A 23,193-nucleotide genomic window follows, 5' to 3' on the forward strand; every position below is an offset into this window, starting at 1 on the left:
AATGTTCACAGAGATCAGGCAGATGACATGGTGGAGAGAGCAGGCTGGAATTTATCTCTCCCTCCTTCCACCCTCTACCTCTCCCCTTTCTCATCTTCCACCTCTCTCTCTCTCTCTCTCTCTCTCTCTCTCTCTCTCTCTCTCTCTCTCTCTCTCTCCCTCCCTCCCTCCCTCCCTCCCTCCCTCCCTCTCTCCCTTCCTCCATATACAATGCAAGAGACCAGGATTAGTGTTGTCAAATATTACCCTTCTCAACAGAGAGGAGCTAGACTACTAAAACAAATTTCATTTATAAATGCTACTAGTTTTTAAAATTAACATGTAAGACAAACCTAAGCACTTACGTTGACTAAATTTGGCCCATGTTTCAGATTCGGCCTGTGGACTGATAATTTTCAGCCTCAATGTTCAGTTGAATGTTTGATTTTATTAGTAAGAAGTCCTTAAGCCCTTCCAGTTCACAAAAGAGGTTACCTAATTGCTCAGAACATGCAATGCAGTCATGAGGGCCTGGATCCAACCCCCAGAACTGAAGGAAACATAAAATGTCTAGTGCAAGAGCATGAAAGTAGAATAGAGTTTCACCCATTCACTGAGGGAAGCAACAAAGACAGAATCTACTCAGTGTAAGTCTGCAGTTTATTGTTTCTTTAAGGCTCATGCAAATCTTGTCTTCCAATTCACAATATACATGTTGTTCCTCTTAATCAAGAAAGATAATTGTCACTCTAGTAAAATTGACTCTAAGAAAATGTGTCACATTTATCTTATGGCTCCCCAAACCTCTGAAAACCCCAGAAATCATCCTTTTCTATCTCCAGCTGTCTTCCCACCCAAGACTTGAACTCCAGCTATCCATCAGATTGACAGCAGCTAACAGTCAGGGGCCAGTGTGGCGTACACAAAGGCAGACACATTCCCAACAAGTCTAGGGGCCAGTTCAAATGCAGCCTGCTGATCTTGCTTAATCTGATCAACACTCTGGCTGCTGTTAGAAACAATGGCTGTGATTTTTCAGGCCTTTCTAACCCCTTGCCGTTAAAAACAAAGCCATTGTCTAAACACTTAAACTAGCTTACCTGTACCTCAGGGCTGAGACTGCAAAACTTCCTTTCTCTAAAGTAACATCATATTACTTATCTTTAATGATGGAGGTGACTGAGAAGGGTGCATTGAGCATCCCACATAAATGGATGCTCCCCCATAGTGTTGCCCATTGCAGGTACAAAAATACTGCACTTTACTAAGACATTTATCAATCCTTCTCCTTGAAAGATCATTAGAATTATGTATGACACTAAGCATATCCAACGTTCACTACTAAGTCAGCTGATGTCTCTAACAAAGTTGGATCAGCACACATATACACATTTTTATGCCATATATATATATATATATATATATATATATATATATATATATAAGCATATATCACATATTAAAATCTGGCAGCGCCTGAAAAATAATTGTTTCCCCCTAAGGTTTGCCTCACAGTCTTTCATTTTATTTTACAAAGGAGAATTCTCTGAAATATTCCTCTTGTTCTCTTCTATCTCCTGATGCCAGAAATGCCCTTTGTATGGCAGTGATTGATGGATCTCAAAGGCAAAAGAAAGCTCTCTCCTTGGAAAGCTATCTGGGTATCTAAATATACAGTTTTGGTTCCATTTTCTTGTGTGTGTGTGTGTGTGTGTGTGTGTGTGTGTGTGTGTGTGTGTGTGTATGAGAGAGAGAGAGAGAGAGAGAGAGAGAGAGAGAGAGAGAGAGAGAGAGAGAGAGAGAGAAATAGCCCACTTTTATTCACAGCACTCTTCATCCCTGGAAATTGCATGACATACCAGCCAGATATTGGTATAGGATTTTATTTTGAGACTCTGGGGATGTTTCCTCCATCTGCCAAGAAGCATGTGGTAGTTAATTCATCCTTTGTGGTTTCAAACCAAAAGAAATAAATATATTAAAGATTAGAATTTCTAGAAGGAAAAAGAAAGCAGTGTTAACTTACTTCCATGCAAATGTCTGTAAGGAAAACACAAAGGAATTTCTGACAATCACAATTTGTCTTAAATATGCCAATACACTGTTCACATTCAAGACTGATTAGCAGGTTTATAACATTTACTTTACAGCAAATGTAGTCAACCTAGAGAAAAAGAATGTCTGTTTTGTTTTGTGTTTGGAGATTTGTTTGTTTGTTTCAAGACAGGGTTGCTCAGTATGGTCTTGGCTGTCTTGGAACTTGCTTTGTAGATCAGGCTGGCTTCAAACTCATAGAGACCTGCCTGCCTCTGCCTCCCAAGTGCTGGGATTAAACACATGCACCACCACTGCCCAGCTGAATGAGGATGTTTTTTGGTTTTGGTTTTTTTTTTTTAATTTAATTTTATTTTACTTTACAATACAATTCAGTTCTACATATCAGCCACGGATTCCCTTGTTCTCCCCCCTCCGACCCCCCTCCCCTTCCCCCCAGCCTACCCCCCATTCCCACCTTTTCCAGGGCAAAGCCTCCCCCAAGGACTGAGATCAACCTTGTAGACTCAGTCCAGGCAGGTCCAGTCCCCTCCTCCCAGGCCGAGCCAAGCGACCTGCATAAGCCCCAGGTTTCAAACAGCCAACTCATGCAATGAACACAGGACCCGGTCCCACTGCCTGGATGCCTCCCAAACAGATCAAGCCAATCAACTGTCTCACCTATTCAGAGGGCCTGATCCAGTTGGGGGCCCCTCAGCCATTGGTTCATAGTTCATGTGTTTCCATTCGTTTGGCTATTTGTCCCTGTGCTTTATCCAACCTTGGTCTCAACAATTCTCGCTCATATAAACCCTCCTCTTTCTCGCTAATTAGACTCCCAGAGCTCCACCCGGGGCCTAGCCATGGATCTCTGCATCCAGTTCCTTGAGTCATTGGATGGGGTTTCTAGCATGACAATTAGGGTGTTTGGCCATTCCATCACCAAAGTAGGTCAGTTCGGGCTGTCTCTCGACCATTGCCAGCAGTCTATTGTGGAGGTATCTTTGTAGATTTCTGTGGGCCTTTCTAGCACTTTGCTTCTTCCTATTCTCATGTGGTCTTCATTTACTATGGTCTCCTATTCCTTGTTCTCCCTCTCTGTTCTTGATCCAGCTGGGATCTCCTGCTCCCCGAAGCTCGAATGAGGATGTTTTTAACCTACTGCTGGGAGTATAGAAGGTTTCAGCCACTGTTGTCTTTGGCAAAGCAAATTTAAGCCTATATTTTCAAAAGGTGATGAGATGGCCTAAAGAAATAGCCCTTTCACACAGCCTCTGAGTGCCAGTGACTTGAATGGCATCTGCTGCCCCTCCATATATATATAAATCTGGGGGTGTTAGTTCTCTGGGTATAAATTCATCTTTAAAATTTACATAACAATATTATTATACAAACACCACAGCATTGCTTTGAAGATGAGATGGAGTATATAAAGCTTTTATTTAGCTTCTGATACATGCAAATGTCTTTGTTACTGTTTATATTTACCCAGAGTGCAGAGGTCAAAATTCTATCTCATTCACTGTATGACATTAAAATAAGGGTAAAGATGCCTTCTTTCTAACTCTCCCAATTCAGGCCTTTTAGGAAACAACAAAGCATTCTGCTACAGTCTTCTTTATGTCACTCAGTAGGAATTCTCCCAGGCACATCTTTCTGACTTGAAGAATGGTACAGTGAGCTAAATAAAGATGATCCAGTACCCCAGAAGCCAATATGCAAAGACAGAATAGTTTACTGGCTCTGTTAGATATTGGTTGAGTCATATGGACAGCAATATGCCAATATGTGCATGTAAGAAAATATGGAGTAAAGAATGACTAAATAATTTTATTTGCAATTTCCTCCTTCTACTTTTATTTTATTCAGAGCCAAGCTTCTCAAAATATTTGTTTACATCTTTCAATTCTTCCAATTCCTCAACTAACTTCCACCCCTGGTTACATTGTCTTGATAAATAGCTAAGCACTATTAAATCTGTAGATCACTGAAGAGTGGCCAACACATCAGCTGTTCCTAATAACTGCAATAAAAAATGAGCAACATCACTCAGTGCCTTTGCCTTCTCCCAGTTACAGTTGCACATTTATTTTACATTGTGTATCATATGCCACTATTCAGTAATGTCTTTGGATGTTTATCTAGAGTCAATGTTTGTTGTTCGCTTCTCTGCTCTGTTTTCATTTTCAAATGGAGATCTGAGAAGGAGTGCAAATTGGAGTTCTCCATCAGGTCCTTCCCCTTGGAGCTCAGGGAATGTGGTGATATTGTGTTTCCCAATATATTGTGCACCCTAATAAACTTATCTGGGGTCAGAGAACAGAACAGCCACTAGACAAATATAGAGGCCAGAAAATGGTGGCACACACACCTTTAACCCTAGCATTCCAGAGGCGCAGATCCATCTGAATCTCTGTGAGTTCAAAGCCACAATGGAAACTGCCAGGCATGGTGACGCATATCTTTAATCCCAGGAAGTGATGGCAGGAAGCAGAAAGATATATAAGGTATGAAAGCCAGGAACTAGAGTCTTTTTAAGCTTTTAGCTTTTAGCAGCAATTCAGCTGAGATCCATTCGGGTGAGGACACAGAGGCTTCCAGTTTGAGGAAACAAGATCAGCTGAGAAGTTGGTGAGGTGAGGTTAGCTGTGGCTTGTACTGTCTCTCTGATCTTTCAGCATTCACCAATATCTGGCTCCCATGGTTTTTTATTAGTAAGACCTTTTAACATTCATGTTACAAGGGAATACCACAGAAGAAAGGGAAAAAGAATTGTAGGAGCCAGGGGGTCAAGAACACCAGGAAAATACAGAGCACATAATCAACTAAGCAGGGTTCATAGGGGCTCCCAGAGACTGAAGCACAAGTCATGGAGCCTGCATTGGTCTGTGCTAGGTCCTCTGAATATATGTTATGGTTGTTAGCTTTGTGATTTTGTGGGACTCCTAACAGTGGAAATGGGAGTATCTCTGACTCTTTGGCCTGCTCTTGGGACCCTTTTCCTCCTAGTGGGCTGCCTTGTCCAGTCTTGATAAGAGAGTTCATGCCTAGTCTCATTCTACCTTTTTATGCTTGGTTCAGTTGATATCCCTGGGAGGCCTGCTCTTTTCTGAAGGGAAACAGAGGAGTGGAGCTTGCAGAGAGGGAAGGTGAGTAGGGGAGGATCTTGGAAATGTGGAGTGAGGGAAAACTGTGATCAGGGTATGTTATATGTGAGAAGAATTTTTTAAAAAGAAAGAAAATGGAGATCTGATTCATTATTTTCTAGCTATAATAATTATATCATTATCTTTCAACCCTAACTACATGAATCTTTCTCATCCCTTTGACTTCACAAAACTTAGATATATTTTTTTCAGAAAGAAGTGAAAAATGTAAGTTTTACTGAAAATGGTTTTACTTCAAGTGTGGTTTGCATATAATGATTATGGTCTATGCTCTGCAATACTATTAAATCTACACAAAGACTTTCATTTACTTGTCATTCCAAACATAATTCTGAAAGACCCAGAGCTTATGAGAAACATTATAGGTCATTTGATGCTGGAAGACATTTATCTGCAAAGCCATAATAGGTCAGTGCCAAGGAGGCCTTCACGAAACAACCAGAACATAAGAGCTTAAATGCCCAGGCACGACAGAGAAACTTCAGTCTACATTTGACAACCAGACATTTGGCAAGAATTTCCACATAAAACCTGAGAGCTTAAAAAAAGGTTCTAAAATGGAGCCAGGAACAACTTCCTAGTTCCTGTCTCATTACCGGCTGTGGTACAGAACTGCAAACCCTGGCCCTAGTGGGCTTCAGCGGCAGCACAGTGGACTCCTACAGAATCTCACAGGCCTCAGTACCAAGAGGTTTCTCTCAGCCACTGCCTGCAGGCTTGAGAGCACAGCAGTGGGCTTAAAAACACAGGCATGCTACTTGACACTGCAACCCAGAATTGGGGAGGTCAGTGTGACTCATTGGTTCCTGTGCCACATTGAAAAGCCAAAGGAGGCAGAGCCAGCAGCCAAAGCCAATGCTGTAGCAGCAATCTTAAAAGTTCTTATTAATAAAATCAAACCCGAGGCGAGTTATTGGGCTCCATGCTGGTAGATCAGAGAGACAGAACAAGCCACAGCTATCTCACCTCGCCGGATCCTCAGCTCATCTTGTCTCCTCAGACTGGAGGCCTCTGAGTCCTCATCCAGAATGGGTCTCAGCTGAATTACTGCTCAAAAGCCTGAATGTTTAACCAGCCAAAATCTTCTAGTTTCTGGTCCTCACGCCTTACATATCTTTCTGCTTTCTACCACCACTCCCTGGGATTAAAGGCTGGCTTTCTGAGATTAAAGGCGTGTGTCACCATGCTTGGCTGTTTCTAATGTGGCCTTGAACTCACAGAGATCCAGAGAGATTTCTACCTCTGAAATGCTAGGATTAAAGGCGTGTGCTATCACTGCCTAACTAGTGTTTTTTCTGTTCTCTGACCCCAGATAAGTTTATTAAGGTACACAATATTTTGGGGAACACAATACCACCACACAATGCTTTGGACTTAGCCACACAGCTTAGCAGTTTAAAAACTCTCCTGGTCAGAAAAGGATTACAGATTTAAAAGGACTACACAATAAGGACAGATTCAGATAGAAAAAAAACCTCCAAATAATTACAGTGTGTTTAAAAATATACATAGGCTTAGGGGGGAAAATGGTAGAGAAAGTCCTTAAAAAAAAGAATAGGGTAATAAAAAATAAATAAGCCACATAAAGATGCAAAATACACAGAAAGTCTGGATATTTTACGTTATTATGTTATATTGGGATTTTTAACTGCAGAGAGACATTTGATTCTGGGGACTGCTAAGTTAAACCAACATATATATTTTAAGGTATCTCGACTTCAAAATTTGAGTCTAAGGATATGCTGACTTAGAAAAGAGGTTCTGCTTTTGTTTCCACAGAAGATGAAAAGCTATGAATTCCTTCCAGGTTAATATGATTCCATCAAGGAAGACTTCCTGAAAGGAGTCATGGCCAATGGGAGTGATGGCCCAGATGATCCAATATCCAGAACAGCTTCAAGGAAAATGGCTGAGACAATGCATCCTCACAGTCTACTACAGCCAAGATTTAACCATAATTCTAAATTTTCTCAGGATCCCCATATGATTACAAGCACCCCCAATCAGCAGGAAGTAGTAAGGAAAACTATGCCAAATTCCCAAAATATTGTTTGTGAATATGTTTCCATTCAAAGGGGGTTGTTTATAAATGGTTAATGGTCATAGTCAATCTCTTTCTAAAGAAAAAAATGGGGATATAGTAAAGAAATGTTTTTTAAAGGTAGATTATTGAATCTAGTTTAGTCCAAAAAAACAATTATTAATCTCAGATATTTTTACACTGACATGGATTTTGGTATAATTATACAAATTTAAAGTTAATTTTGTTATACTGTATATGTTTTTATTCTTATTTAAAGAATTTTTGCATACTGATAAAAATTTAAGGTTATTTTTATTATAATATATTGTATGTATATTAAGGTATTATGTTTTTGCTGCTCATTTAAAAATATAAAGTATAATTTAAAAAATACAGATTAATAATAGTCATCTATAATAGTCAAACTTGCAGTCATGTTAGTTAGGTTTTCTAGATATACATAGATATACTTCAGATAGAAAGGTAATCTTCAAAGACCTACAGAATATGACATTTAAAATGTTTTAAGAACTTAGACTTTTCTGGACAATGAGACACATCTGCTCCTGGCTGCACCAATTACTCCAAAGAAGATGATGGGCGTTGAAGAAACCCATTATGGAGTTTGCTTTCAATGTGACAAAGGCACTTGCCATTTGGGCATGAAACTGCTCTTACCTGGACTGCTTGACAGTATGTTATATAAATCGGACATACAGGACCCACAGGAAAATGACCACTGAACTTTGCCAAACATGATGGGATGGTCCTTCAGGTTCCTGTTTCACAAAAGAACTGCCAAACATTCTTCAGGACACAGAGAAAGTGACTGATGAGCTTTGCAAAAACAGGCAGGATAGTTCTTCAAATTTCCTGCTTCACTGAAAAGTCCACCAGATACTCTAGGCCTATAGCCTGAAGATGGGTGCCCCAATGTTACAAAAGAATGTTGGATGACTGTCCAGGCAACCAGCTGTCTCTTGTCATTTCTAGAGTTTTAGAAGTTGCTTACAACACACTTCCTGTTTACTCAGGTAATATTATATCCTTCTGGGGTCTTTAATGGAGTTCAAGACTAGACATTTATAATTATAGTTTTCCTTAGTTATGATAAAAGGTAAATTAGATATAAAACTTTAGACTCACAAAAATAAGATAGATGATATCTTATTTTTAATTAATTTTGCCAAATACAAATAGACTAGATATAATAACTGCAATTCTTGCTTAACAGCTGTTCTGTTATATATAATTTTACTATGTTAAAATGAAAACTTTTCTTTTTGATTAGACAGAAAAGCTGAAATGTTGTGGGATGGTCTTTCTGTACACTGTGAATATGTGTTGCTACCACTGGTTAATAAAAAAGCTGCTTTGGCCTATGGCAAGACAGGTTATAGCCAGGCGGGAAATCCAAGCAAAGATACAGGGAGAAGAAAGGTGGAGTCAGGGGAGATGCTACAGGCTGCTAGGGGAGCAAGATGTAATAGAACACAGGTAAAGCCATGAGACACATGGCAATACATATATCAATAGAAATGGGTTGATTTAAGATGCAATACTAGCTAGCAATAAGCCTGAACAATAGACCAAACAGTATGTAATTAATAATAAGCCTCTTAGTGATTATGTTATAAGCTGCTGTGGGGCTCGGCAGGACACAGAAAATCTTCCAGTTACACTTAAAGATCAGTGGTTCTCAACCTGTGGGCCATGACCCCTCTGGGGTTGAGGGACCCTTTCTCAGGGGTTATATGCAGATATCCTGCATATCAGATATTTATATTATGATCTATAACTGTAGCAAAATTACAACTATGTAATAACAACAAAAGTAATGTTCTGGTTGGGGATCACCACAACATGAGGAACTAACTATATTAAAGAGTTACAGCATTAGGAAGGTTAAGAACCACTGGTCTAGACTAGTCTCATTGCTTTGTAGAACCTTCAAACATGACAACAGCAATGGCAAAATCCAGCCCAACTCATCCCTTATAGCTCACTTCTCAGGACCCAGGAAGGTGTAAAACATATTACCTACCTTCCTAGTCATTTGCCAAAGATTCCCTTGTTGAAGATTTCCCTTGCTTTCAAAGCTCATCTTGCCAAGGTCCAAACATGCAGAAAACTTCAGCTATAGTTTTCCAACAGTGCTTACTATGTTCTGCATGGCATACTGCTCTATGCGGAATAACTATGGTTTTGGCTCATTTATTTCTGTTCCCTATCTGTCCAAATATATCTTATATTCTCCAAATCAAAGACTATTATCTTTCATCCATGTGCACCCTGTACCATCAGCACAGGACGTGGCCATCCATAAGTTAACATCAATTAATTAATAGCATGAAGAAAGTGAGTGGGGAAGAAGAGAAAGAAGGGACGAGGGACAAAGGGAGGGACCTCACTAACACGGAGAATGTAAAATTCCAGTCTCACTGGATCATCTGATGCAACAGTGGTCATCAGAGGAAAGAGGAAGTAGAACTCAGAGATGTTGGTCAAAAGGGAAAAAATCTCACTGAGAGAGGAGGAATGAATTTTCAAGGTTTTTTCACAATGTTATAATTGATAATAATGTAGTATATATTTTTTTCTTAAAAGGAATGTCTTTATTAAACCTCCTCAGTTACAGTTTCTGTGTATCATCTGTTTCTGGTAGGAAGCCTGAATAGTACAGGATACATATCTATGACTAGAATAGTAATAAGGAAAAAGTCCAGATCTGAGGTATATATTCTAAGAAAAATACCTTTAGCTGGTATAAACAAAGTAGAGTCACTCAAAATTAGTAAATAGCATCCATAAGTTGGGAAAATAGGAATTTGTTTTTAGCGACTTTACTCTTTATGTCAACACCTAGAGAAATGGAGGCACTGAGGCCAAGTGAAATCTTGAAATTAATTTTTTGTCCCAATCAGAGTTCCATGAACTGTAGATATCAAACTTACATCAGAAATTTGATCACATCAGGCAATGGAAGAATTTTAAATTCATCCTGAGTCAAAATGAACTACATTTATTAGCATTCTAATAATAAAGCTACATCATCAGGTAAAGAAACTACATATTTCCAGAATATAATTTCAGGACACAGCAAAACATGGAGAAGGAAAAAAAATCATGTCCTGCAAACCCATTCAGAAAGGTCAATATTACCCAGAGAGTTTGTGGACTTTCATTTATTTTCTGTTCTGCTATTTGTTCAACTTCATCCTTCTGTCAGCTCTTAATCAGGACCCCAGTGAGATAAACAAAGAGGCCACAGGGACAAGCAGCAGACACTACTGCCTCTGGTGTCTGAGTTTAGTCACTCTCTGTGTAACAAGAAGGGATGGATTGTCCAGCAGCTAGAATATATCAGATTTTCTCTCAGATCCCCCAAACAATTAAATAAGGAGTAGAATTTTCCTTAGGAGAGCTGTGCACAGAATTAGCCTCAGGAACAGAGGCAGTAATAATGAAATAATAACTACCATTTGCAGTAGTCTGTTATTTGATTGACTCCTCAGAGCATCAAAGAGAGACAGCTATCACTTGAGGCTCACAGAGCTAACCAGTGATGGGAAATTTACACATGACAAAGCTGAGATTGAACTGCAGGGTTTCTGACTATTCTTTTAACCATAATTCTATACCCAGTTCTTAGTTAAGTGTTGAGTGGAAATCAGTGAACAAAGGCCTTTCTATGTGGTACATCCCAGCTGCCTCCTCTCTACCTATCAAAATTACCTAGCATTCTATGTGTAGCCAACCAACCTTCCAAAAGGGAAATAATTCAAAGTGCAAATATTAAGAAGTATACTTTTTAATCCTGGATTCAATAATTCTATCTTTAATTAATTCAACAAAACAAACTATAAATATATGACACATTAATGTACAATATGTTCTGTGATCAAAAAAAGCAAAGCACACAAGAAGGAAGATCAGAATGGGGGGTCCAAGGAAGACTAAACAACTTCTGAAATAACCCAAATACCCAGCAGAAGGGGAATGAGCTTTAGTTTAGCAAAAGTTAGACTTGTGCTTTTTAGACCACAAATCATGGGTTGTAGATGTAGGCCAGTAGTAGAACAGTTGCCTATCATATAGGAGGTCATGGGTTCAGTCCCTAGAAAAATACAAATTAAGATGCTTACTGAAATTCATAGAAAATAGACATATCCCACAGCCTTTTTTAAATGAAATGAATATGAACAAAAATAGTTTGATAGAACACTATTTTAGTGTTTAGATAAAAATAACAGAGTATATCATCCCTTGTGAGAATAAGTTAGCTCAAGAAATCGTTGCTTCTCTTTAAATACACACATACACATACAATAACATAAAATGAATTCTTAGTGTAGACATAGCAAAAATATTTGAAATACATGGACTTATACTATTATTCATTCATTAAGATGCTCCTACAAGAAACTTTAGGTGTACACCTAAAGAAAAACTAGGTCACAAAGTAGTACAAATATGAGGACCCAATTACTGAAGATGAAGTACACATAGTTAGGGAATACATGGGCAAGAAAACAGTTCCTGTTTTAGGAAGTGTTGGTATTATTACTTCTTGTTTTATTTTTACCTATAATTTAAGACAAATAGATCTATGCTACAATTAACTCCAGCTCAAACTTGCATTAAACTCTGTCAATAATTCTAGCAAGTAAAGCAAATCAGAATGCACTCCAAGCAAGCCAAGAACAATCTACTAAGGAAGTTTGCAAACGGAACTAGGCTACTAGGTACACAAAACATGCCTGGTGAGTGGAAATCAATTATAGGGCAAAGAGCTTCCTTCTCTGCAGACACACAGAACTGCTGGGGAGGATAACCAACGAGGTTATCTATTGTTCCTGGCCATTACCAAGGATACCTCACCTTTTCTAGTAAAAAATATTAGCATGTGTCCAGAATAAGTGGAACTGATAATGATTACTAAGAATGTGTAAAGAAGTTGTACAATGAAACACTTCTAGAAGACATTAACGTCTTTCAGCACTTCTTTTCAATTCGCATTTTTCTTCAGTGACTTGGCTAAAAATTGACTGTGCTTCACAAATACCTCAAGTGACCAACTTAAAGATTACTGATGTAGCTGAAGTTTTCCTGTGTTCCACCTGGCCCATGGTCAGGACAAATCTCTTTCACCCGCCAGTCCTGTAGCCACTTGGACCCAAGTAAACACACAGAGCCTTATATTACTTATAAACTGTATGGCCATGACAGGCTTCTTGCTATCTATTTCTTATATCTTAAATTAACCAATTCCTATTAATCCATAAATTGCCACGGGGCTTGTGGCTTACCAGTAGTTTTATATCTTGCTTCTCATGGAGGCAGCTGGCAGCGTCTCCTGCCTCAGCCTTCCTGTTCCCAGAATTTTCCTCTCTGCTTGTCCCACCTAGCCTACACTTCCTGCCTGGCTATTGGCCAATCAGCATTTTATTTATCAACCAAATCAGAGCAACAGATTCACAGCATACTGAGACCCACAGCAAGTTAAATCTTGCCATGAAGCCACTTTATCTAGTTTTGAATACTGTAACTTGGGTAACAAGAAGCAAAACTCAGGAGCATGGTGAAAAAAAGGAAGGTAAAAGAAGAAACAAGAGCAGGAGACTATGCTTGCAAACAGCTAGAGAAGTGTCCTGGGGGGAGCAGGGTATGCTCACAATCAGCTAGAGGAGTGCAAACAGCTAGAAGAGTGTCCTGGAGGAGTATCATATGCTAGCAAACAGCTAGAGGAGTATCCTGGTGAACCTCAGGTTTTTATAACCCCCTTCAACCCATTACCTAAGAGTGAAAGAAAGATGTTTTCAGACACTAAATGCTACAGATATTTACTAACAAACCTAAGTTCAAGATTATTACAGCTAGCTCACGATCTAGATTGACCCTAACTTTCAAACAGTCAAGCACTAATTTATTACCTGTTTGACAAAAGAGTTAAAATTTCTAATATATGTGGCAGGATATGTGAGGGTCTTCCACTTCAACTCACACTTATTTCTTTCTGATCCTTATGGATGATTGAGATGACTCATGTAGTAAAGTTGACTAAAAATGCAGGATTTTAAAATTAAAAGTACTAAAATGTGGTCAATACTAAGGGAAAATAGTAAAAAGTCTTTTGAGAAGATCTGCCTGCCCCTCTTAAAATAACAACAATTAAAAACTCACTCTCTTTACATGAGATGACTAAGAACCATCATCATTATAGGGCTAGGGTCAGGACTAAAGGTCATCCTAACCTTGATTTAGGGCAGGAAGGTAGAAACCATTGGAATTGACTACACAGATTCCCCCAAACCCATAATACTGAAAGAAGTGTATTTTCCTTCTCCAAATTACCCTTTAGATATTTAGAATATGGTGAATTTTTAAAATTTTTATTCATGTATATATATATATATATATATGTGTGTGTCTCTGTGTATATGCCATGTGTGGACAGATGCCTCTAGAGGCCAGAAGAGGACATCAGATCTGGAGCTAGGGATACAGCAACTGTGAGCTATCAGATGTAGGTCCTCTGGCAGAGCCTTGTATGTTCTTAGCCACTGAACCATCACTCCAGCCCCAAAATATGGTTGTTTATAAAGGATCATATATAGGTGGCTCCAAATATTAAAAGATTAGACTGTCTATAGAAGCTAATTAACAAATTGCCAAATAAATTTTCCCCAAATCAAACATCCTCTTTTGATTCTTGGAAAATGTATGAGCTCACTTGGGTAGAGTCTGGGGCACATTTCACACTTAAACTGAGGAACCAAATGCCTAAATTCAAGATCAAACTTTCCTTGTTACAACTTCAAGTCTTTTATCTCAGACAGACATTAACAATGAATAAGGAGAAATCACTCACATTGGGGAAGGATATTAAGTCTTTCAAGGATGTAAGGTACCATGCCAACTGCTCAATAGCAGAATCAAGGCTTTTATATTCTCTGTCTATCACATCCCCATGTCATCTATAGTACAGACCCCTGGGGCAAAAGGAAGAAAAAAAATCAGTCTACACTCCATAAGATGAAACTACCTCTAAAATTCTGAGTGTAATTTCCCACAGTTAAAGAAAGTGCTTTTAAAAAAATTATCAAGTTATCAAAGGGAATACATAAGTGTTCATATGGTTTCAGACCTTAATGTACACTCATCACTGACTCAAGTTGCTGCATGGCACTAGTTAATATAAATCATTTTTTGCATTTTATGACACTGTTAGTCAAACCTTTCATCAGCATAACAAACACCTAGGAAACAAACAACTTAAAAGGAAAAAGATTTATTTGGGGTTACGATCTCAGATCTTTCCATCCATGGACCGCTTATGCCATCACTGTGGGCCTGCAGTAAGATGGAAGATTATGACAAGAGCAGGCAGGGAAGCAAGTGCCTAACTTTTGGTGGCTGAGAAAGAGAATGAGAGAGAGAGAGGGAGACCAGAAACAAGAAAGCAAGAACCAGAGAGAGACAGAAAGACAACAACAGACAGAGACAGAGAGACAAAAAGACCCAGAGAGAGATAAAGAAGTAGAAAGACAGACAGAAACAGACCCAGACATACACGGGAGAGAGGGGCAGTTTATACCCATTTAGAGCATACCTGCCCTCACATACTTCTCCTACTAGGCCCATCCCTTGCTTTTTACCCTCTCCCCAATATGCTAACACATTATTATGAATCCATCTAGTGGCTAATCCACTGATATGACAGAACCCTCTATAACACAATTACTTCTCAATGATTACTTAGCCAGCTGAAGACCAAGCTCTTAATACATCCGTTTTGAGGGATACTTCATATTAGAATCATAACAAATACCTTACACTTATTCTAAATATATTAAGTGGCCAAAATAAAGATCCATGAGTAGCTGTAAGCGGAAACACTTCAGGAAATTATTTCAGCTGCTCTGGAGTTAACTCTGGGTGAGGAGAAACTAAACTGGATTGCAGCAGGTGGGAAGGGATCACGTGAGGTGTTTAGATTCTTTGTTAAAATTACACAATGTGGAGATATTTAAGAACTCATACAACCTAGTTTGTACTTGTGCACACACACAAGTTCAGTTCACAAACAAGAATATCAATGGCCTCTTTAACACATTTCCATTTACTTAAAATATATAGCCTCTTTTTAAAGGGAAATAACTTACTCCTTGGTTTTATTTCCCCAAAAAATGTTTCATTCTTTGTTTTAGCTAACAGCACTCTATAGCTAGAGTTTTCCTGCCTTGCCCACAGTCAGGACAAATCTTTGCCACCCGCCAGTCCCACATTCGCTCAGACCCAACCAAGTAAACACAGAGACTTATATTGCTTACAAACTGTATGGCCATGGCAAGCTTCTTGCTAACTGTTCTTATAGCTTAAATTAATCCATTTCCATAAATCTATACCTTGCCACGTGGTTCGTGGCTTACTGGCATCTTCACATGCTGCTTGTCCTGGCAGCGGCTGGCAGTGACTCTGACTCAGCCTTCCACTTCCCAGAATTCTTCTCCTCCTTGTCCCACCTATACTTCCTCCTGCCTGACTACTGGACAATCAATGTTTTATTTACTAACCAATCAGAGAAACACATTTGCCATACAGAACATCCCACAGCAGCACTCTTTCCATGTTTGAGTCTAATATTTTGATGAAAGGGTCTCTCAGTTTTACTAAAAACACCTTGGTGCTAGACATTTTCTAGACACGAAACTTTTTTTTTCAAAATGTACCAGTGTATTACTTTTCTCACGGCTATGACAGAGTACCTGACTGATGCAATTTGAGGAAGAAGGCATAGTTTTAGTTTGCTGATAGAGGGTATGGTCCACCATGCTGGGAAAATCGTGGCAGCTGGTGGGGGGAGGGGTGTGAAGCAGCTGGTCATGTTACACCTGCAATCAGGAAGCAAAGAGAAATGAATGCTAATACTCAGTTTGCTTTCTCCTTTTTAATAAATTTCTGACTCCAGCTCGTGGGATGGTGGTGCTATTCATATTCAGGATGGTTTCACTCTCCTTAGTTAAACCTTTCTGGAAACTCATTAGCAGATACACCTCGATGTATGTTACCATGGTGATTTTAAATCCATTGATGCTGACAATGAATATTAACTGTAACAACTCCATCCCTTGTTATTTGAGGTCCAAAAATATGACTTTAAATTGTAACATTCTACTCCTGACCCCTAAAGTCTCATTTTCATCTCCTAATATAAAATGTATATAGTTCATCTCTAAAACATCTCATAATCTTTGACAACCCCCACCCTCGTCAAAAGGTCAAGATCAAATCACTTCTGAAATCCAATGCAATCTCTTAACTCACAGCCTCTATTTTTTTAAAAGTTACATAATTCCATTATAAATTGGTACAAAACAAAACTAGCCATTACAAAGGGGAGGAATGAGGAATGAAGGAAAGGGAAGACCAAATCAAAACAGATGAAACCCAGCAGGGCAAACACCAAATCCAGCAGCTGTATGTCCATATGCAGCATTTGGGACCTGTGATGGAATTGTCTGGATTCCAACAGCCTTGGGCAGCACCACCCCTCTAGTTCTGTTGGCCCCAGCAGACATAGTCTCCATCTTAGGCCAGCTCTATTCCATGCCACCAACTTTCCTTAGCTGGTGTACCGTAGTCCTCCATCTTGCTGTCTCCATGACAACATAGGCCTTACCTTCACACCTTCATGACTAGTCTCCCAAACTCTTCCTTCAGGAAATCCAATCCCATTGCACATTGCCTGGCCTCTGCAGCTCTTTGCAAGCTTGTCAAAAGCCTCAGTGGTCCTCTTACTCTTATATCTTTCATGTCTACAAAACCAGTACCATCCATGCAACACTGCCAAGTTCTATTCAAAGCTCCAGATGTAGCTACAAACACCTCTGTGTGACTTTAGGGTTGATTCTAGGAAAATGCTTTCCAACAGGGAACCCCTTCTATGTCATCATTATCTCAGGCTCTCTTTTCAAATTTATTTGTAGTTTTGCAATGTATGTACATGCACTGCCTGCATGCAGTGCCTACAGTAGCCAAAAGAAGGCAACAGATCCCTGGAACTGGAATTATGGAGGGTCATGAGCTGCCATGTGGGTGCTGGGAATTGAACTCACGTCCTCTGCAAGAACATCAAGTGCCCTTAACCACTGAGCCATTTCTCCAGTTCTGATGTTAACAATTTTTACTGCCTTTTCTGTATGCTTCTTGTCCACAACTCTCTCACTCCTTTCCTCAAACTGCAGTTTTTACATTTAATCTGTTCTGTTTTCTACACCCTCTTTCTGTAACTGCCATGATGAGATACCACACCACATCCTGAATGTCATGCTCTCTTGAAATTTGCTCTGCCAAACAAATACAGCCATTATTTATTAATTTCAGCCTCACTCAAATTTGGGCAGAATGCAGATTTTTTTGAGATGTAAAACACCAATGGCCTCTGACCTAGTTCCCAATGGTGTCTTTATTCTCCAGTGAAACCTCATGAGCTGTGAACCCACTGTCCTCATTTCTCACAACATTCTTGTCTTCCCAGCTTCTATCAGGATCACACACTAATCACCTATTACAGCATCCTAGAGATGCTCTACCATGCTTCTCCAAACTCTTTCATGTTTCCTCCACAAACCAGTTCCAAAGGCCTGTATAATCAGGCTTGTCATGGCAATGGTCCCACTTCTTAGAACAATTCTTATTAATTACTTTCTCATTGCTGTGAAAAAAAAGACCTGACAAAGGCACTTAAGGAAAGAAGGTCTGTTTTGGCTCACAGTGAGAAGGCATGGTCCATCACGATAGATGGGGAACATAGAGACAGGGTGAGAGGCAGCTGACCATACTGCATCCATACTCAGGAACCAGAAAGGGAGGAATTCTGGTGCTCAGTTTACTCTGTCCTTTTTGTTCAGTCCAGAACACCAACACAAGGGAGGGTGCTGCCCACATTCAGGGCATATCTCTCATCCTCATTTAACCTTTCTGGAAATATCCTCATAACAATATTCAGAGTTATGTTTCCATGGTGATTCTGTATTAAGTCGAGCTGACAATAAAACATAGCTTTCACAACCCCTACAAATCTAATTTGTAAACAAATGGCTATGAATTTACTATTTGAGCTAAAACAGCCATAAATGAAAACAATTCTGATGTTTGAAATATTTTACCCTGGGAAGAAAAACTCAGTCATTTGCCTGAACTCGAGTAAATGATAATTTATTTTTATGGTGTCCTCATCTCCATAGATATGTCTTTCCCAAAGTGTCTTCAAATCCATCGTTATCATTATAAGATTTTATTCTGACATATGTGTAAGGTGGATCAAGTCACAGTTGACACAATCTCTGTTTTATACATAAAAATACTGAGATTCAAGCAGGTTAGGTGACTTGTACAAGGTTACACAGAGTGCAGATGGAGGAAGATCAACCAAGATGTCTATCTGCTAATTTAATGTGTCTTCTATCACATCTTGTTGCTTCTCCAACACCACAGGCAACATCTTTTAAATGTGCTTAAGAAATGTAATTAACAGCATTATCATTCCCCTGAATCCTCTCTCTCCTTTTCTCAGACTAAGTAATTTCTAGCTACTCTCACACAGCTGATTTTCTACAAAATTGTCCCATAGATGCTTTGAAATTTTTCAAAAGAGCTATCTATTGCTGCATGGAGGTATGAGGAAGCTTTGGGTTTTTTATTTTCCCCTATCCCAATTTTATCTATTAAATTCTTAACTCAGTGCCTCTCTGAAGATGTTTAAGATTCAGTGCTCAAATCCCAAATTCCTCAAGGGTCAGCAAGTCAAATTCATTTATACTTTTATTCCTAACTTTCTTTCCATTTTATTCCCACTTTTATATGAAAAGCAATAAACCGGTGACCCATGCTTTTCAGTCGGAGACGCTTTGGTCTGGGCTTTAATCACTTCTTATCTGGTACTTCACTGTAGAGTATCATGCTGAAAATAAGTATTACACAACTATTTACTTCTCTCCAGACTATTCAGGCAATTTCTATCAGGTCAATTCAATACTCAGTGAGTTAGCAGTTACAAAATCATAAATCCAAAGCTGCTACAACTTTCAAGGCAAATAAGGTCAAGGATGTGGGACTGAGAAAGACAGAAAAAAATCTACTTGAGGTTTTATATTAAAAAGTGAATGTTGGATGAGTAAAGCAAAACTAAATTTATAAGGGTCTCTAGCCATTAAAAACAATGGTATTGACCTGTGTTTATTGACATGAAATGCAGACATTTACAGAATTATATAAAACACAACTCCATTCTCAAATGTTAACCGGGTATAAAAGAAAATCTAAAATGTATGTATCATTTAAGTAGAGGAACTAAGTATTGTTTTCATGTTTTTAATGTTTTTATCTATAGTTCCTAGTTATTTAATGAATTACATTTTCCTTCATAATAATAAAAATTTTCTTTTCCTGCCATTCATAATGTGAATCTTCTGGGCAATGTTGCTTTAACATACACACAATCTTTGCTTAGACACAGTGGATTCCCCACAGATCCTTAAGGCCATGCATGGGCCATTCATCCTCTCATCCTAACACTGCTGCCTAGGATTTCCCTCATCCACTTCTTGAACTGAAAAACTCACACTAATGTTTCAAGGCCTTAATGACATGTCACCTTCCTACAAGCTGGGCAGAGAAAAATTCCCTTCTTCAAGGTGCTCAAAGCCATGTAAACTTAACAAAAGTGCCTACACAGATTAGGAGCACATACAATACACTCTTGTTCTGTATTTCCTAAGGGTGTACAGCTCTATTCTCCACTTAGTCCTGTGGCGTACAGCTCCATTCTTCTCCACTTAGAAAGATACAATCATTTTTAAGAAACAAGCTGCAAATTGCTTCGTTGTCTGTGCCTGACATCACCATCCAACTATGATCTGCAAAATAATAATGTTTTTATTCATCCTTTGAGAATTCCACACAAAATATTTTGAACATATTCTCTTCCCCTCCCCAGATTTCTCTCAAAACCACACCCTTTCCCTACCTACCCAACTTCTGTTCTCTCCTTTGTTTAGTCCAGGAGTTCAATTTGTAATGCTCAGATGCTATTGGATATGGGGCCTGCACTGGAGCTTTAAAGTACTAAGGGCCACTCCCCTAAAGAAAACTGATAACCCCCTCCCAGCAGTCATTAGCTGGCCATAACCCTCAGCTTTGGGTGGACCTACGTGCCCACCTCCCTCTCAATGTTGGGATTTTGCCTGGCTTGAGCTTGCACACAAATTGTGCATGCTGTCAAAAGGAGCTGTGAGTTTATATGTGCAAATGACTTTCCTTGTAGTTATCCATCACCTCTGACTTTTAGAATCTATCCACCTCCTCTTCTATTAGGATCCCTTAGCTTTGGGGGAAGGCATGTGAGACAGATGTCCCCCTTAGAGCTGAGCACTCTCCACTCTCTTATTCTCCACATATTGATCAATTGTGGGTCTTTCTGTTCACTGTTACTTGCTGAAAGAAGTGTCTCTAATGAGGGTTAAGAGTCGTACTGTTCTATGGGTATAGTAATGAGTCATTAGGGATCACTTTAATACTGTGTCTATTTAGCAATATAATAGTAGTCAATTCTACCTTAAAGCCTAGGTGATCTGTCTAGCCACAAGTTCTTTGCCCTAATTATGGTGCCAGGTCTTGGTTCCATCTCAGAAGGCAGGCCTAAAATCCAATGAGAAAATGTTTGGTAAGTCCTATGATGTTTTTGCCATCATCACACAAGTGGGCATATCTTGCCAAGATGGTCATTACTGTTGCTCAAAAGGTTCACAGATAGGTAAGACTGGTGATTATATTTCTTCTCCAGTAGTGTGAGCAACACCTTCCAGCACTGTAAAAGCTAGCTGACAGTAATGAAACTTTTTATTTCTATGGTTTATGACACAAACATATGGTGTCTTCAGCAATAGAGTCTTACTGTCAAGTTCTGGAGGGTAACTAAGAGCAATGCCAATAACCAGCCATGTTTGGTGATCTATGGGACCTGACTGGCCTACAATTTAACAAAGGTAACCCATTCCTGATACAGGGGTTTTTATTTTCTAGCATTTTTAATTTGCTAGTATAGGTACTATAGTCCAGTTATAAATTTCATATAATAATTTATATACTTATATTTTTGTCTTTTTGAACTATAAACTTTCTCAATTAAAATGCCATATATTATCCAGTGATAAGCCTAACATCTGACACTTAATAGGGTACAATAAGTTTTGTTTGAATGAGAATACTAAATAAATGCTTTAAAATAGGCTTGCTGAAAATGTTAAGACTCTCGGTCTATTTGTGATTCTAGGCTGCTATAATTTGGTGAAGGATATACACTTTACAAAACTTTTTTCAGACAGGTAAATTGTAGGCAGCTAAAATGACAGATATTTGTGGTGGCTTTATATAACCCTGACCTGGAATATCATCCTCCATGCCTACCCCATGGTGAAAATAATGATGATACTGTCTGGCCACCTAGAGTCACAATTATACCCATGAAAAACTCAAGGCCAAAGAGCCAGCCACAAGAAAGCATTGCTCTCCTCACCTTAAATTCAGGTGGAGATGTCTGGGGGGATATTTCCAGATCACATTGAAGCAGATTATTCTACCTGGACCAGCTAGATTGCAGCTCTGCCATTCATCAAGCTTCTAGCTTATGATGTCAGGAAAGGTACATATCAGACACCCCAGGATTTTAATTTCGATTATAATGTTTAGTATTCATATGACTATGGCAAGCTGCTGGAGCTACATGAATTTTTGTTTTCCTATGAGATGTGGACTTGGTGTCAGGACATGAGAGTAAATGCCTTCCATGCCTAGCATGTTATATGGGGTAATCAATAGCTGAGAGGGAATTCGAAATCACTGAAGCAGAAGAACTCACTTTGTGGGAAAACACAATCTCCTGGTAAGAGTCATAAGCAATAATAAGCAGAAAGCACACCATGAATGTCCTACCATTCTGGACAAGATGGATAAGTCACTTCCCCACATTTTCTCTGTACAATGTGGGGAATGGACTACATTTCTGAAGACTTCTCCTGGTCTAGGGAAGACACAGGGCTTGGAGAAGAGAACAAAAAGAGGAGTTAGTGAGGCAGGGTAGACGTTGGCCAGACATGGGGCCTCAGTCCTGTGGCTGACCCCTCTAGTCATTATTTCCCTGGGGTCTTAGTTGAGGTCTACATTTTTCTCTTCATACTGATACTTTTCAGAGTCAATTTGTTTCTCTAAAGCTCACTCTCCTTTGCTTTCCTTCCCAGAATGACTGAGAATGCCTATTGATGAATAAAACACAAGCTTAGCATAAAGCAATAACCAGACTCCCCAAACTGCATCAATTTCCTTTAGGTTTTTTTTTTCTTTCTTTCTGAAAAATAAGAATCCCACTTATGAGGAAATTAACTTTATAGATCACTTCCCTACACTTGAGGAGACAGGATAAACAGATTTTTCCCTCACAATGGCATCAAGATGGTATTATTTCACTCGTAAGGAAATTATAAAAACATGCATATGCCCATTCAGTTTGATATTAGATGGAGGAATTTTCCAATATCGTGAAGAGCCAGAAAAGATAATGAGTTTGGTTTGGTACAAATAGTGTTTGAAATACAATGTTGTTCTCCTTCTTACAAATGCAGGCTACAAATCTCATCAATCAGAATTCATTTCCTCGCTTTGTGAATCTAAGATTTTAATTGTTCTAATCCCTTCCCTGTTGATTTCTTGCTGCAATTTTACACAGCAGCAGGTCTTTTTTTTTTGAGAAATGCATTAGCACAGTGCCATTATAATAAATAATATATTTTTCAGTTGGGAAGAGGGGGGAAAATGAAGAAATCAACCCTGAAGTTCAGAGACCCAAAAATAGAATTTTGTAAAAGGGTGCACATTTATCCATTGAAACTAATATTAATTAGCTTTGGCTTTCACAAGCAAGAAACAAAATCT

General features: G+C 38.9%; 1 long non-coding RNA gene across 1 annotated transcript in view; it reads left to right on the forward strand.

Annotated features, from left to right (window-relative positions):
* LOC121828076 (uncharacterized) overlaps nucleotides 1-23,193 on the forward strand; it is a 151,572-nt gene that overhangs the window by 102,761 nt on the left and 25,618 nt on the right. The window lies entirely within an intron of this gene.

The sequence above is a fragment of the Peromyscus maniculatus genome, chromosome 3 (genome assembly GCF_049852395.1).
Source record: "Peromyscus maniculatus bairdii isolate BWxNUB_F1_BW_parent chromosome 3, HU_Pman_BW_mat_3.1, whole genome shotgun sequence".
In the NCBI taxonomy this organism is placed as follows: Eukaryota; Metazoa; Chordata; class Mammalia; order Rodentia; family Cricetidae; genus Peromyscus; species Peromyscus maniculatus.